Raw genomic sequence first — 17765 nt, 5'->3', positions numbered from 1 at the left:
TTTTTTATATGTTGGGGCATCTTTTGGGTATATGCCCAAGAGAGGTATAGCTGGATCCTCAGGCAGTTCAATGTCCAATTTTCTGAGGATCCTCCAGACTGATTTCCAGAATGGTTGTACCAGTTTGCAATCCCACCAACAATGGAGGAGTGTTCCTCTTTCTCCACATCCTCGCCAGCATCTGTTGTCCCCTGAGTTTTTGATCATAGCCTTTCTCACTGGTGTGAGGTGAAATCTCAGGGTTGTTTTGATTTGCATTTCCCTTATGACTAAAGATGCTGAACATTTCTGTAGGTGTTTCTCAGCCATTCGGCATTCCTCAGCTGTGAATTCTTTGTTTAGCTCTGAACCCCATTTTTTAATAGGGTTATTTGTCTCCCTGCGGTCTAACTTCTTGAGTTCTTTGTATATTTTGGATATAAGGCCTCTATCTGTTGTAAGATTGGTAAAGATCTTTTCCCAATCTGTTGGTTGCCGTTTTGTCCTAACCACAGTGTCCTTTGCCTTACAGAAGCTTTGCAGTTTTATGAGATCCCATTTGTCGATTCTTGATCTTAGAGCGTAAGCCATTGGTGTTTTGTTCAGGAAATTTTTTCCAGTGCCCATGTGTTCCAGATGCTTCCCTAGTTTTTCTTCTATTAGTTTGAGTATGTCTGGTTTGATGTGGAGGTCCTTGATCCACTTGGACTTAAGCTTTGTACAGGGTGATAAGCATGGATCGATCTTCATTCTTCTACATGTTAACCTCCAGTTGAACCAGCACCATTTGCTGAAAATGCTATCTTTTTTCCATTGGATGGTTTTGGCTCCTTTGTCAAAAATCAAGTGACCATAGGTGTGTGGGTTCATTTCTGGGTCTTCAATTCTATTCCATTGGTCTATCTGTCTGTCTCTGTACCAATAACATGCAGTTTTTATCACTATTACTCTGTAATACTGCTTGAGTTCAGGGATAGTGATTCCCCCTGAAGTCCTTTTATTGTTGAGGATAGCTTTAGCTATCCTGGGTTTTTTGTTATTCCAGATGAATTAGCAAATTGTTCTGTCTAACTCTTTGAAGAATTGGATTGGTATTTTGATGGGGATTGCATTGAATCTGTAGATTGCTTTTGGTAAAATGGCCATTTTTACTATATTAATCCTGCCAATCTATGAGCATGGGAGATCTTTCCATCTTCTGAGGTCTTCTTCAGTTTCCTTCTTCAGTGTCTTGAAGTACTTATTGTACAGATCTTTTACTTGCTTTGTTAAAGTCACACCGAGGTACTTTATATTATTTGGGTCTATTATGAAGGTTGTCGTTTCCCTAATTTCTTTCTCGGCTTGTTTCTCTTTTGTATAAAGGAAGGCAACTGATTTATTTGAGTTAATTTTATACCCAGCCACTTTGCTGAAGTTGTCTATCAGCTTTAGTAGTTCTCTGGTGGAACGTTTGGGATCACTAAAATATACTATCATATCATCTGCAAATAGTGATATTTTGACTTCTTCTTTTCCGATCTGTATCCCCTTGACCTCCTTTTGTTGTCTGATTGCTCTGGCTAGAACTTCAAGAACTATATTGAATAAGTAGGGAGAGAGTGGGCAGCCTTGTCTAGTCCCTGATTTTAGTGGGATTGCTTCAAGTTTCTCTCCATTTAGTTTAATGTTTGCAACTGGTTTGCTGTATATGGCTTTTACTATGTTTAGGTATGGGCCTTGATTTCCTATTCTTTCCAGGACTTTTATCATGAAGGGGTGTTGAATTTTGTCAAATGCTTTCTCAGCATCTAATGAAATGATCATGTGGTTTTGTTCTTTCAGTTTGTTTATATAATGGATCACGTTGATGGTTTTCCATATATTAAACCATCCCTGCATGCCTGGGATGAAGCCTACTTGGTCATGGTGGATGATTGTTTTGATGTGCTGTTGGATTCGGTTTGCCAGAATTTTGTTGAGTATTTTTGCGTCGATATTCATAAGGGAAATTGGTCTCAAGTTCTCTTTCTTTGTTGTGTCTTTGTGTGGTTTAGGTATAAAAGTAATTGTGGCTTCGTAGAAGGTATTCGGTAGTGATCCATCTGTTTCAATTTTGTGGAATAGTTTGGATAATATTGGTATGAGGTCTTCTATGAAGGTTTGATAGAATTCTGCACTAAACCCGTCTGGACCTGGGCTCTTTTTGGTTGGGAGACTTTTAATGACTGCTTCTATTTCCTTAGGAGTTATGGGGTTGTTTAACTGGTTTATCTGTTCCTGATTTAACTTCGGTACCTGGTATCTGTCTAGGAAATTGTCCATTTCCTGAAGATTTTCAAGTTTTGTTGAATATAGGTTTTATAGTAAGATCTGATGATTTTTTGAATTTCCTCTGAATCTGTTGTTATGTCTCCCTTTTCATTTCTGATTTTGTTAATTTGGACACACTCTCTGTGTCCTCTCGTTAGTCTGGCTAAGGGTTTATCTATCTTGTTGATTTTCTCAAAGAACCAACTTTTGGTTCTGTTGATTCTTTCTATGGTCCTTTTTGTTTCTACTTGGTTGATTTCAGCTCTGAGTTGATTATATCCTGCCTTCCACTCCTCCTGGCTGTATTTGCTTCTTTTTTTTCTAGAGCTTTTAGGTGTGCTGTCAAGCTGCTGACATATGCTCTTTCCTGTTTCTTTCTGCAGGCACTCAGCGCTATGAGTTTTCCTCTTAGCACAGCTTTCATTGTGTTCCATAAATTTGGGTATGTTGTACCTTCATTTTCATTAAATTCTAAAAAGTTTTTAATTTCTTTCTTTATTTCTTCCTTGACCAGGTTATCATTGAGTAGAGCATTGTTCAATTTCCAAGTATATGTGGGCATTCTTCTTTGATTGTTATTGAAGACCAGTTTTAGGCGGTGGTGGTCCGATAGCACACATGGAATTATTTCTATCTTTCTGTACCTGTTGAGGCCCGTTTTTTGACCAATTATATGGTCAATTTTGGAGAAAGTACCATGAGGAGCTGAGAAGAAGGTATATCCTTTTGCTTTAGGATAGAATGTTCTATAAATATCCGTAAAGTCCATTTGACTCATGACTTCCTTAGTCTGTCTACATCTCTGTTTAATTTCTGTTTCCGTGATCTGTCCATTGATGAGAGTCGGGTGTTGAAATCTCCCACTATTATTGTGTGAGGTGCAATGTGTGTTTTGAGCTTTAGTAAGGTTTCTTTTACATATGTATGTGCCCTTGTATTTGGGGCATAGATATTTAGGATTGAGAGTTCATCTTGGTGGATTTTTCCTTTGATGAATATGAAGTGTCCTTCCTTATCTTTTTTGATGACTTTTAGTTGAAAATTAATTTTATTTGATATTAGAATGGCTACTCCAGCTTGCTTCTTCTGACCATTTGCTTGGAAAATTGTTTTCCAGCCTTTCACTCTGAGGTAATGTCTGTCTTTGTCTCTGAGGTGTGTTTCCTGTAGGGAGCAGAATGCAGGGTCCTCGTTGCGTATCCAGTTTGTTAATCTATGTCTTTTTATTGGGGTGTTAAGGCCATTGATGTTGAGAGATATTAAGGAATAGTGATTATTGCTTCCCGTTATATTCATATTTGGATGTGAGGTTATGTTTGTGTGCTTTCATTCTCTTTGTTCTGTTGCCAAGACGATTAGTTTCCTGCTTCTTCTATGGTATAACTTGCCTCCTTATGTTGGGCTTTACCATTTATTATCCTTTGTAGTGCTGGCTTTGAAGAAAGATATTGTGTAAATTTGTTTTTGTCATGGAATATCTTGGTTTCTCCATCTATGTTAATTGAGAGTTTTGCAGGATACAGTAACCTGGGCTGGCATTTGTGTTCTCTTAGGGTCTGTATGACATCAGTCCAGGATCTTCTGGCCTTCATAGTTTCTGGCATAAAGTCTGGTGTGATTCTGATAGGTCTGCCTTTATATGTTACTTGACCTTTTTCCCTTACTGCTTTTAATATTCTTTCTTTCTTTTGTGCATTTGGTGTTTTGACTATTATGTGACGGGAGGTGTTTCTTTTCTAGTCCAATCTATTTGGAGTTCTGTAGGGTTCTTGTATGCCTATGGGTATCTCTTTTTTTAGGTTAGGGAAGTTTTCTTCTATGATTTTGTTGAAGATATTTACTGGTCCTTTGAGCTGGGAGTCTTCACTCTCTTCTATACCTATTATCCTTAGGTTTGATCTTCTCATTGTGTCCTGGATTTCCTCTATGTTTTGGACCAGTAGCTTTTTCCGCTTTACATTATCTTTGACAGTTGAGTCAATGATTTCTATGGAATCTTCTGCTCCTGAGATTCTCTCTTCCATCTCTTGTATTCTGTTGGTGATGCTTGTATCTACGGCTCCTTGTCTCTTCCTTTGGTTTTCTATATCCAGGGTTGTTTCCATGTGTTCTTTCTTGATTGCTTCTATTTCCATTTTTTATTCCTTCAACTGTTTGATTGTGTTTTCCTGGAATTCTTTCAGGGATTTTTGCGATTCCTCTCTGTAGGCTTCTACTTGTTCTCTAAGGGAGTTTTTCACGTCTTTCTTGAAGTCCTCCAGCATCATGATCAAATATGATTTTGAAACTAGATCTTGCTTTTCTGGTGTGTTTGGATATTCCATGTTTGTTTTGGTGGGAGAATTGGGCTCCGATGATGGCATGTAGTCTTGGTTTCTGTTGCTTGGGTTCCTGCGCTTGCCTCTCGCCATCAGATTATCTCTAGTGTTACTTTGTTCTGCTATTTCTGACAGTGGCTAGACTGTCCTATAAGCCTGTTTGTCAGGAGTGCTGTAGACCTGTTTTCCTCTCTTTCAGTCAGTTATGGGGACAGAGTGTTCTGCTTTCGGGCGTGTAGTTTTTCCTCTCTGCAGGTCTTCAGCTGTTCCTGTGGGCCTGTGTCTTGAGTTCACCAGGCGGGGTGCTGCCCAAGGGCTCTCTGTGGTGGCAGAAACCAGGAAGACCTGTGCCGCCCCTTCCAGGAGCTTCAGTGCACCAGGGTTCCAGATGGCCTTTGGTGTTTTCCTCTGGCGTCCGAGATGTGTGTGCAGAGAGCAGTCTCTTCTGGTTTCCCAGGCTTGTCTGCCTCTCTGAAGGTTTAGCTTTCCCTCCCACGGGATTTGGGTGCAGAGAACTGTTTATCCGGTCTGTTTCCCTCAGGTTCAGGCGGTGTCTCAGGCAGGGGTCCTGCTGCTCCTGGGCCCTCCCCCACGGGAGCCCAGAGGCCTTATACAGTTTCCTCTTGGGCCAGGGATGTGGGCAGGGGTGGGCAGTGTTGGTGGTCTCTTCTGCTCTGCAGCCTCAGGAGTGCCCACCTGACCAGGTGGTGAGGTCTCTTTCCCACGGGTTCTGGGAGCAGAGAGCTGCTGCGGGCCGGGATCCACGGGCGTAGGACCTCCGGCAAACACAGGACGTGCCCGGTCCTAGATGAACTCTGCCTCTGTGTGTCCCAATCTCACCAGGCAGCTCTCTTGCAGCAGACAAGTTGGTCTTACCTGTGGTCCCGAGGCTCAAGTTTGCTCGCGGGGTGCTGCCCAAGGGCTCTCTGCGGCGGCAGCAACCAGGAAGCCATAGGTGAAATCTTGACAATTGTTTATCAGGTATATATTTTAAAGTGTTAAATTGTGATAATACAATTGTGCTTCATGAGAAGTAACTTTAAAGATTCTAACAATGAATGCAAAATGACCCTGAGCTGTACATCATTATGAGAGATGAGCAGAGATATGTCAAATCTGGGAGCTATTTTGAACTTCCACTAGAGATGGATTATTAGAAATTGCAGTATATTCGTGTGGGGAACAAAATATAGTAGAAAGATAGGTATGCAGTTTAAAAATTGATGATCATCAGCTGGTGTGATCGGACCATGTTTCTCATGATTACTTTTCAAGTTGTGACACTGAGGATCTTTAATCTTCTGTTGTATCATGTATAACAAAAATTATAGACATATTTCTACCTTAATAGGATATTCTATGAAAAACTATTAATACATATGCAATATTATATATAATTCTCAATATAACTGTTAATAAATGATAAGGATGGCTCTACAATCTAAGAATTGTTCTTTTAAAGTGAGCATTATGGAACTACGAATTAAAAAGTAAGGTATTAATAAACATTTTCATATCAATAAATATATAATTATTTTAAATTATATCCACTTCAATATGCTATTTTAGATATCCATTACTGAAAATTAGAAATTGAAATGAAAATGAAAGACTTATAGCAATCAGTAAGTTTTTGATGGTTTAATGGAACATTAGGACAGTTAGGAATTTTAAAGACTGCGAAGGAAGAATGGGAAATGAATGGACCAACTGTGAGTATAGTCTACACTACGGTGTTTTCTGAACTATATTGTAGTGCTGTACCATGATTGACATGAAGTCTCCCCTTTAGAGAAGCTAGTATGACGTGAGGTACCTAGTAAATTGTGGTACATTTGTTAAGATAATTCACATATTAAATGTGGCAAGACATTGGAAATGTATAAGAAAACTCATGAATAAAAGTACAAAAATGAGCAAATGCTATTGCAAATAGAGACACATTCTTAAGATGCACATTTATACTGAAATTGCCTCCTTTTTCTCTTCTTGATGTTGTCTATGACCAGATAACCATATATAGCCATAAAGAGAATAGTAAATATTTCTATCTAAAGCAAACCTACTACAGAATAATCTCTGTCTAATGTAGTTCTGACATTTCTCCTTTTAGAATGTCAGTGTAGGGAAGGTACTTACAAATTGCTATACATTTTGAAGCAAGTTCATGAGGATATATTCAAACAGAATAACAGCATGGTCAAATAGATCATGGAAACCTTCCAGTAGCCATCTTCAATGTAACACTCAGAATAGAGGCAATATTCTTGAATAACCTCAAGCTTATCACCAGGAACAGCAAAACCTAATAAGTAAAAACAGCAGTCACTACAAAGGGATGATTCATTTATCTGAGATTTCAATACTCATCACCTGGAGGGAGGAGAGTAGCAATGTATTCTTGGAATATGAATTATTCCAGTTAAGCTAATGTGATGAAGAAAGTTTCCATAGGGTAAAATTTGGATAAATAATTATATTGGCCTTGCACTGTGGTGACAGAACTAGGCAAATCCCCTCATTTTTTGTTATTCCCTCAGTGTCTGTGGGCTATTACATACACTTAGATCTTAGGTTAATTCTGAGTACTCTGCAGATGGTTTCATGACTTGAGCATTTATAATGATTCTTCCATTCCCAGGTGCTTCGAGGCTTTATAATGATTTAGCTGAGTATCTCCTAGTTTCAGTTGGAACACAGACGTGACAAAAACAACACAGTTTCTCTCTTTGCTTTATGTCTATGGTTGACATGAGGGATATCTCAGTCTTGATTACTAACACTCAGTATGAAGAGTCTACTGTCTGAAAAAGAAAGTAACCATGAGGGCGGAGGGAGGGAGGACAAGGGAGGAAAGGGAGATAAGGGTAGGGGAAGAGGGGAACTTGATCTGGTATTGGGAGGTACTGAATTCCTGAGGGTCAGAAGAAAAAATGGAAACATGCAACCTCAGGAGGAATGAAGTTGCGAGGACTCTTCAGAATATACCAGAGATCTAGGACGTGTGAGATAATCAGGTCTCAAAGAGGAGAGAGCAAATAAAATGCCCTATGGTGGGGAGAGGGAACCTGTTGAGCCAACCTCCACCAGAAAGATAGGGCATCAATTGAGGGATGGGGTTGCTATTCCACAGGCAATCTCTTACCCCTAATTCTTCCTGTCTGAAAGAAATGCAGGAATGGAAATGGAGAAGAGTCTGAGGAAAAGAAGGTCTAGTGACAGGCCTAAAGTGGTATCCAGCTCAAGGGGAGACCTAAGACGTGACATCATTACTAAGGCTATGAGGTGCTCAGAAAAATGGCCCTATCATGACTGCCAGCCAAAAGACCCAGCTAGCAGCTATAAGAATCAGATGCAGATATGTGCACCCAAGAAATGAACAGAAGCTACTGACCCCTCTGTTTGAATTAGGGAAAAGCTGGAGTAAGCTGAGGAGGAGGGAAACCCTGTAGGAGGACCACCAGTCTCAATTAACCTAGACCTCTGAGATCTCTCAGACACTAGATCAGCATACACCAACTGAAATGAGGCCGCCAACACATGTGCAACAGAGGACTACCAGTCAGACAAAGAAAATACACCTAACCTTCCAGAGCCTGGGACCTGAGGAAGTTTAGAGATGTCATGGGATGGGGACATCCTCGTGGTGACAGGGGTTTGAGGGGTGCGGATAGGACGTATGAGATGTGGAACAGTCAAAGGGTGGACAGGGAGGGGAAGAAATTATGGAGTGTAAAAATAAAATAAATAAATAAATAAAATCACACACACACACATCAAAAAAGAAGAGACTCTATCATTAAAATGATCCCATAGGCTGAACTTTCTACATAAAGATAAAAATTCTATGTATTTGTCATTTCATCAAGCTTTGGGTTATATTTCTTTAAAATTGAGTTTGACAGTAACCCATTACATAGATTATGCCTTTGTAAAAGTCCTCAAATTGTCCTGATGAAAGAGGTATTATGACTGAAGTCCTACTAATACACAGTGGGGAATGCTAAATGCCCACACAGTAGAATAGACACCCCAAATCTTCACGTCCTACACACCTGTGGGCATTTTCTTTGTAGCTGATAGAATATCATTTTTATAGTCTCAATGATCACTGTTTGCAGAACGTGTTGCCATTATTTGCAAAGAATCAAATTTGCCTAGAATTACTAATAATAGATGTTGCAGTATAATAATATAATATAATATAAAATATGTAATATAATATATAGTATAATAATGATGCAAATGACTGGTTCCCAAGAGTTCCCAGGGATCCTCAGGGATCCACACATGCCCTAGGTGTTTCTCTGTCAGCTGCTTTCACACATTGTCCTCTTGGCAGGTTGTTACTATGCCTGACACACATATCACGTTCAGCAGGGCTGTGCTAGCATGGCCCCATACCGCGCTAGCCAAAGTACTCTATGCCCTAGCACAGTTTCCTATCATGGACTCTGCTCACACTCCCAACAACCCAGAGAAGTCATGACTCAACAAACTGTAACCTAACAACCTGATTTGTATGCTAATTACTCAGTGTACAATACATCCACAAAATTAACTTACAGCTAATTGATAAGAATATAAACCACCAACTTAAATAAGATATAGGTTGCTCATCTAGACACACAAAATCCTGTACTCATCCGTCCTTTAAGAATAGTCATAATAACCTGTAAATGCACAGAGAGAAATCTTAACATCCACCTCATTTTTCTCTCATCTACACCCCCTGCCCCTCCTTGCTCCAGTCTCCTCTCTAAAACTTTTCTTCTACCCATCCTTCCTTCTCATCCAATGACAGGCCTCATTTTATCCTGTATCTTCATTCAGCTGCATAATTACATCAACCTACATAAACCTACTCAGGAAGCTTGATTTTTTTCTTCTTTTCCTGTTCTTGCCCTTAACTTTTGTTGCTTAACAGTTCTAAAAGATTTATAATAGGAGCTATAACATGACTGAATCAAAGCCTTATGTTCTTAAATAAGTTGCATAGGCACAATGCCGATCAAAGAATAACAATATTAATTTCAAATTTTTATCAATATACAGATTTATACCAATGAAACCTTAATTCTGTAATAATATATAAATTATGTCCCAATGTAATAAATTATAACTTCAATTTTAAATCAGTTGCAAAGATTTCTACTAATTAAGATTATGGCTATACAATGATTTGTTCAAGAATAAATTCAGTAATCTGTCCTATCTGTTGCCTCCCTGTTGAAAATTATAACCATTCCCAAAATATCCCTTAAAATGACAACACACACATGTGAGATATATATATATATATATATATATATATATATATATATATATATATATATATTCTGTAAGATAACCATAACCAGACTTCCAAACCCAAAATATCGGGCTGACAACACTTCATGGCTTCTTCCTGTTAAACAGTGGTATTGAGAAATTCTTTAAAGATGTGGGAGAACTAGGATAATTAGAAGATTAATTAGATTTACGAAATCTAGCTTTATCATGTTACCCAGTCTCTGTATGCTTAGAAGACTCAGATCTTGACTTAAAATCTGACTGGCTCATTCTGAAAGTTTGGATAATGCAAGATCATGTAGAATCATTAGGAATTCCTGAAGCTATTCTGGCAGCAAGTCTCTGAACAGCATCAGGAAGCAGAGGGGATGGAACAGCAGGTTAGTTCTGCATCTCTGAGGATGAATCTTGTCAAATCTGTAATGTGTAAGCATATTAAACTCAGAACCAAAATTTTAGTATGATTAAGATATTTGTATGGATTATGCAGGGTGCACAGATCAGTTAAAGATGAAAATTTGCTCCTTGTTTGAGCAGGTGAAAGATAACTAGTTTTATGAGTTAATATTATCAATAATCAATTCTAATAAATCTTCATTCATGTCATATGAAGTAGGACACAAGAATCTCAGGGATTCCATAACAAACTAGATTTATTGTCTCATTTTAGCTGAAGTTTTTGATAGAGATAAAATTTGTCTAAGTCAGTTACTGGACTGTTCCACTGTCAAAGATTCAACACTCATGTTTGGTTTTCTTGAATTTTTCAAGACTCGGGATATCTTCCCTCATCATATCAGAACCATGCCACTCTGTAAGGGGTCCACAGCTTTTTCTCTTTTCCTGTCAACACAAGTACAGAGTCTCTCTCCCAAAATATCATATTCTTTGTCCAGTATATAGTAAATCACTAAAGGTATAGCTCGACCTCTTTCAGAGGAATTTTAATATAATCACCAAGCTTATAACCACACACATTTTGATAATTAAAATAATTTAAAGCAATTGAAGTAATCTAAACAAATATTAACATTGAGATAGTGCTTCTTCATCGCCTCCTCTTTCACCTCTAACTTAATATCAAAAGTCTCAATATTTTATACATCTATATACACTTAAACCCTCCTTACCACTGCAGATTAATATCTCTATGAGTACATATTGTAGTATGATCCTTTATCCTTTTTTAATTCTCAAGGCCTAAGCTTCTACTCTTAGCTTAGGCATCCTACCCACTCCTTTTGATGGAATTTCTTAAGATCAAATGCCTCAATCTTAATATATCTCTGTATTTAACTTTAATTAAATTCCATTCTATTTACTGTGTAAGACTCTCACAGGCTCGGCTCTAATTTTTGACATACAAGACAGCCAATCCCAGAAATTCCATGTAGACCATATTGAAAGATCCTGAGAATTTGTCCTACCAAGGGTTTTACATACCTTTAAAACATTTGTTAATTCATTTTTTTCTAAATTCTTTCTACCGTGGAGCTTAATATCTGCTGCATCAAGCATCAAGCTATCTGCCTTTCAGTGTCTTCCTCCTGGAAGCTGGCTGCTTCTTTGTAAGACAGGGTCACCAAATTTCTCAGCTTGAGCTCTTGGTATAAGGTTTAAAACATAGGAAGAAATCCCTAAGTGTCTCAGGCAAAATCTATATATTCCCTTTTATCATTAAAAACAATTAAATTTGTTATAAATAAGGCTGCTATGAGCATAATGGAGCATGTATCCTTTTTATATGTTGGTGCATCTTTTGGGTATATGCCCAGGAGTGATATAACTGTGTAGAACTCGTTCCAGTTTTCAGAGGAACCACCAAAATGATTTCTCAAGTGGTACCAGCTTTCAGTCCCACCAGCAATGGAGGAGTGTTCTTCTTTCTACACATCTTTGCCAGCATCTGATGTCATCTACGTTTTCGATGTTAGCCATTCTTATTTGTGTGAGGTAGAATGTCAGGGTCATTTTGATTTGTATTTTCCTTATGACTAAGGATAAGGATGTTGAACATTTCTTTAAGCATGTCTCAGCCATTTGAGATTTCTCAGTTGAGATATATTTTTATTATTTATTTTTGTTATTAATTAATTATTCCATTCATTTATATCTTAAACAATATCCCACTTCCAGGTTACTCCCTCCACCAATCCCTCATTCCATAATATTCCACTTCCTGGTTACCCTTCCACCAGCCCCCAGCCCACATCCACCCTCATTTGCCTGTGTGAGAGTGTGCCCCCAATCACCCATACTATCCCACCTCACTGCTCCAGTACCCCCTTAAGCTGGGGTATCAAAACTTCCTAGGACCAAAGGCCCCCTTCTGTTCAAGAGAATCCTCTGCTAAATTTTTATCTGGAGCCATGGATTCCTTCACGTACACTTCTTGGTTGGTGGTCTAGTCTCTTGGAGAACTGAGAGGTCAGGCCAGCCTGTGTTCTTCTAATGGGGTTACAATCCCCTCCTTTCTTCCAGTTCTTCTGCCAACTCTCCCACCAGGTTCCCTGAGCTCTATCTGATGGTGGGTTCCAGCCTCCACATTAGCATTGGTCACTTGCTGGCTGGAATTCCTCAGGAACCACCACACGAGGTTTCTGTCAGAAAATGACTTCTTGACTGTGGCAACAATGTTGGGTTTGGTGGCTACAGACATGATGGATCCCCATATGGGGCAGTCTCTTGTTGTCCCTTCCTTCAGTCTCTGTTCCACTTTTTGTCATTGTTCTTCCTTTGGACAGTAACATTTCTGGGTTAAAAACATTGAGATGCGTCTTTGCTTTATTCTGTACCCCATTTTTTGAATTGACCCATCATAGGGGAATTGTAGGGTCTTGAGGCAGGAGTTGGGGTGGTGTGGGAGCACTCTCATAGAAGCAGTCATGGGACAGGTACAGGGGTTTTGGAGGGAAAATTAGGAAGTGGAATATTATTTGAAATTTAAATTAATAAAATACCCAGTAAAAAAATCATAAAAAAATAACTCAAGATTTAAAATCTCTAACCTTTATTTGTGTGATTGTTGAAGGCAGGAAGTTTTCTTGTCATTTTTTCTTCTATTGAATATTTTCTTTAGTTACATTTCAAATATTATCCCCTTTCCAGGTTTGCCTCCAGCAACAGCATAGACCATTTCCCTCCCCATGCTTCTATGATGGTACTACCCTGCCCGACCAAAGCTCCCCTCCCTCCAGCCCACCCTGGAATTCACCTACACTCAGGCATACAGCCTTCACAGGACCAAGGGCTCCTCCCATTGATGCCCAACAAGGTCATCCTCTGCTACATATGCAGATGGAACCATGGGTTGTTCCATATTCAATCATTTGTTGGTGAATTGGTCCCTGAGTCCGTTGGGGTTCTGTTTGGTTGATATTGATGTTCTTTCTATAGGGTTGCAAACCCCAACAGATCCTTCAGTCCTTTCTCTAACTCGCCTATTGAGAACCCCATTCTCTGTCCAGTGGTTGGCTGTGAGTATCCACCTCTATTTTTCAGGCTCTGGCAGAGCCTTTCAGGTGACAGATATATCAGGCTCCTGTCAGCATGCACTTTCTCGGCATCAGCAACAGTGTCACGGTTTGGTGACTGTATGTGGGATGGATCTCCAGGTGGGGCAGTCACTGGATGGTCTTTCCTTCAGTCTATGCTTAACATTTTCTCTCCATATCTCCTGTGAGTATTTTCTTCCCCCTTCTAAGAAGGACCGAGGCATGCACACTTTGGTATTCCTTGTTCTTCAGGTTGATATAGTCTGCATATTGTACCTTGGGTATTCTGGGCTATTAGGCTAATATCCACTTATAGAGAGTACATACCATGTGTGTTCTTTTGTGACTGAGTTACCTCACTCAGAATGATATTTTGTAGTTCCATCCATTTGCCTAAATATTTGATGAAGTCATTGAATTCAATAGCTGAGTAGTACTCCATTGAGTAAATGCACCACATCTTCTGTATCCATTCCTCTGTTGAATGACATTTGGATTCCTTCCAGATTCTGACTATTATAAATAAGGCTGCTATGAACATAGTGAAGCATGTATTCTTTTAATATGTTGGAGTATATTTCAGATACATGTCCAAGAGTGGTATAGTTTGCTGAGTCTTCAGGTAGTTATATATTCAGTTTTCTGAGGAACTGCCAGACTGATTTCCAGAGTGGTTGTACCAGCTTGTAATCATATCAACAATGGAAGAGTATTCCTCTTTCTCCACATCCTAGTTAGAATCTGCTGTCACCCAAGTTTTTGATCTTACTTATTCTGACTTGAGTGAGATGGAATCACAAGGATATTTTGATTTGCTTTTCATTGATTACTAAGGATGTTGAACATTTTTTAGGTACTTTTCAGTCATTCCTCAGTAAAGAATTCTTTGTTTAGCTCTATATCCCATTTTAATAGGGTTATTTGACTCTCTGGAGTCTACTTTCTTGAGTTATTTGTATATATTGGATATATACAAATTATTAGCCCTCTATCCAATGTAGGATTGAGAAAGATCTTTTCCAAATGTGTTGTTTGCTGTTTTGTCCTACTGACACAGTCCTTTGCCTTACAAAGTCTTTGAAATTTTACAAGGTCCCCTTTCTTCATTCTTGATCTTAGAGCATAAGCCATTGGTGTTCTGTTCAGAAAATTTTTGCCTGTGCCTGTGTGTTTGAGTCCCTTCTCCACTTTCTCTTCTATTGGTTTCAGTGTATCTGGTTTTTAAGTGGAGGTCCTTGATCCACTTTGATTTGAGATTTTTATAAGATAATAAGAATGGATCAATTTGCATTCTTCTACATGGAGCTCCAAGTGAAACAGTACCATATGTTAAAAGTGACGTCTTATTTTTAAACTGGATGGTTTTAGGTCCTTTGTCAAAGATCAAGTGTTCATGGTTGTGTAGGTTCATTTCTGGGTCTTCAATTCTATTTCATTGATCCACCTGTCTCTGTACCAATACCTTGCACTTTTTATCACTATTGCTCTGTTCAGACACATGAGCCTGAATGGACCATAACTAGCCATGGCATAATGCTCAATGATTTAGTTTACCTTCAAAAGTCCCCATTGTCTATGACAATGTTAAAAGTCTGAAGCTCATTTTTTTTCTGATGTTCAACTTAACTGTAATACCCTTTAAAATCAAAATCATAAAGCAGATCACATACCTCCAACATTTCAGGTTATAATTGCCATTTCAAATTGACATAGTCAGGAAATACTGGCTCAAATTAAGACCAAAAGTCAGCTGGGTAAACTCTAAATACTGTATCTTTATGTCTGTTGCCAAAACTTTCTTCAGATCTTCAATTATTTTCTGTTTTTTTTTATTACAGACCAGCTCATTCTTTTTGTCTGGTTCCAGTCCATGTTAGATACTTTCCTCAGCAAGTATGCCATGGTTGAAGCATCTAAAACATCTTGGGGTTTCTATGCAACTCCAAAATTACAACTTCTTGTCCAATGTCAGCGATCCACACAAGATCTTCTGGTTTTGTTCAAACTGCTTGGATCACATCTCCTGGTTTGTTCTCTTTAGAACTATGGTCTTTGGTTGACTCCACTTCACTTCTGCTTCTGTTGTTCTTCACGATCATGCAACATTGCTGACATTTTTAATTTGCTGGAGTTTTCTTGCAAGAAGACTTCACCAATAACCTCTCATAGGCTCTTTACATGATGCTAAGTCTCAGCTTCTTTGCATGACCCCGTCAATCCTGGGCTACTAGTTGCAGCTGAAGCTTCACCTTCTCCAATCACCTTCCCTGGTTTTACAAAGGTCATACTATCTAGGTGAATCTTACACATTTCCAAGTCCAGCTACAGAATGAGATACAACCTTGGCTATATCTTGAAGACAGCTTACTTGTGCTCTCAGAAAACAATCACCAGAAGACTTCATCTCAGTGATGCTGGTCTCTTCTTAATCACTGTGAATTTCTTAGCTCTAGCTAACCAGCATCAATTGCCCGAGTAACTCCTTGTACTGCTGAATCAAAAGTCAGAGATGAATTATGGAAGCCACTGAGTTCTACTGCTTTCAGGAGGTGGAAAGGGTCCTCCTTACAGTCCCAAGGTTTAGTCTAGTATCATCATGCCTTGATGCATGTCAGCATGCAGGCAGACATAGTGCTGAAGAGGTAAGTAAGGAAATTACATTTGGATCCTCAAGCAGCAGAAAAAAACAGTGAGCCGAAGGACCTAGAAAGACCAAATGAATCCTTAAATCCCAACTCAAAGTGACCCTTTCTCCAACAAGGCCAGGCCTATTTCAAGGAGCTACAGCTCCAAATAATGTCGCACATGGTGGGCCATTTATCTAAAGCACCACACCACTCTTTCGCATATTCCGAAAGTATTCTGCTTCATTCTTTCACGAAGACACTTGCATGATAATGTTCATTGCTGTTCTACTGATAATGGCAGGAAATGGGAAACATCCTAGATGTCCTGCAACAGAAGAATGAATACAGAAAACATGGTATACCTACATAATGGATTATTATCCAGCATTTAAAAATAATGACACAATGGTTTTTGGGTTTTTTTGTCTTTGATTTTTTTTTTTGTTTTTATTTGTTTTTATTTCTTCCTTTTTCTTTTTTCTTATTTTTAATTGTACATTTTTTATTTACATTTTAAATGTTATCCCATTCCCCAGTGTTCCCTTCAGAAGCCAGCTACCCCATCCCACCTCCTGCTTCTATGAGGGTACTCCCTCACCCACCCACCCACCCACCCACTCCCTCCCACTTCCCTGCACTGATATTCCCCTACACTGGGGCATCAAGCCTTGACAAGGCCAAGGGCCTCTCCTCCCATTCATGCCCTACTAGGCAATCCTCTGCTACATGTGAGGATGAAACGATTGGTCTATCCCTGTGTTCTCTTGGGATGGTGGTTTAGTCCCTGGGAACTCTGGTTGGTTCTGGTTGGCTAATACTGTGTTCTCCTTATGAGGTTGCAAACCCTTTCAGCTACTTCAGTCCTTTCTCTAACACTTGCATTGGGGATCCTGTTCTCAGTTCAATGGTTGGCTGTGAGCATCAACCTTTGGGTTTGTAAGGCTCTGACAGAGCCTCTCATCAGAGATCTATATCAGACTCCAGTCAGCATCCATTTCTTGGCATCCACAATATTGTCTCTGTTTGACGGCTGTTTATGAGATTCATCCCCATGTTGGGCAGTCTCAGGATGTTCAGTCTCTGCTCCCCACTTTGCCTCTCTATTTCCTCCTATGAGTGTTTTTGATCTTGCTCTAAGAAGGTCTGCAGATTCCACACTTTGGTCATCATGTGGAGCTTCATATAGTCTGTGAATTTTATCTTGGTTATTCCAAGCTTTGGGGCTAATATCCACTTATCATTGAGTGCATACAATGTGTGTTCTTTTGTAATTGAGGTAACTCAGTCACGATGATTAATTTATATTTATTTATTTATTTGTTTACTGTTTTAAGTATTATTTTATTTATTTATTTTTGCAGTGACTAATTGTTTTCTTTTTTATTGGATATTTTTATATTTAGATTTCAAATAGTGTTCCCTTTCCTGGTTCCCTGCCCATAAGCCCCGATCCCATCTCCCTCCCATCTTCTATAAGGGTGTTTCCCCCCCTGACCATTCCCATCCCACCTTCCAGTATTCCTCTAACAGGGGCCTCCAGCCTTGACATGATCAAGGGCTCTTCCTTCCATTGGTGCCTGACAAGTCCATCCTTTGCTACATGTGCAGGGGGAGCCATGGGTCAGCCCATGTATAGTCTTTGGGTAGTTATTTAGTCCCTGGGAACTGAGGTTAGGTGGCATTGTTGTTTTTATGGAGTTTCAAGCCCCTTCAGCTCTTTCAATCATTTCTCTATTTCCTCCAACAGGGATCTCATTTTTAGT

This window comes from Rattus norvegicus, chromosome 17 (assembly GCF_036323735.1).
Source record: "Rattus norvegicus strain BN/NHsdMcwi chromosome 17, GRCr8, whole genome shotgun sequence".
NCBI classification, from domain to species: domain Eukaryota; kingdom Metazoa; phylum Chordata; class Mammalia; order Rodentia; family Muridae; genus Rattus; species Rattus norvegicus.
Note: the sequence above shows the minus strand (reverse complement) of the source record.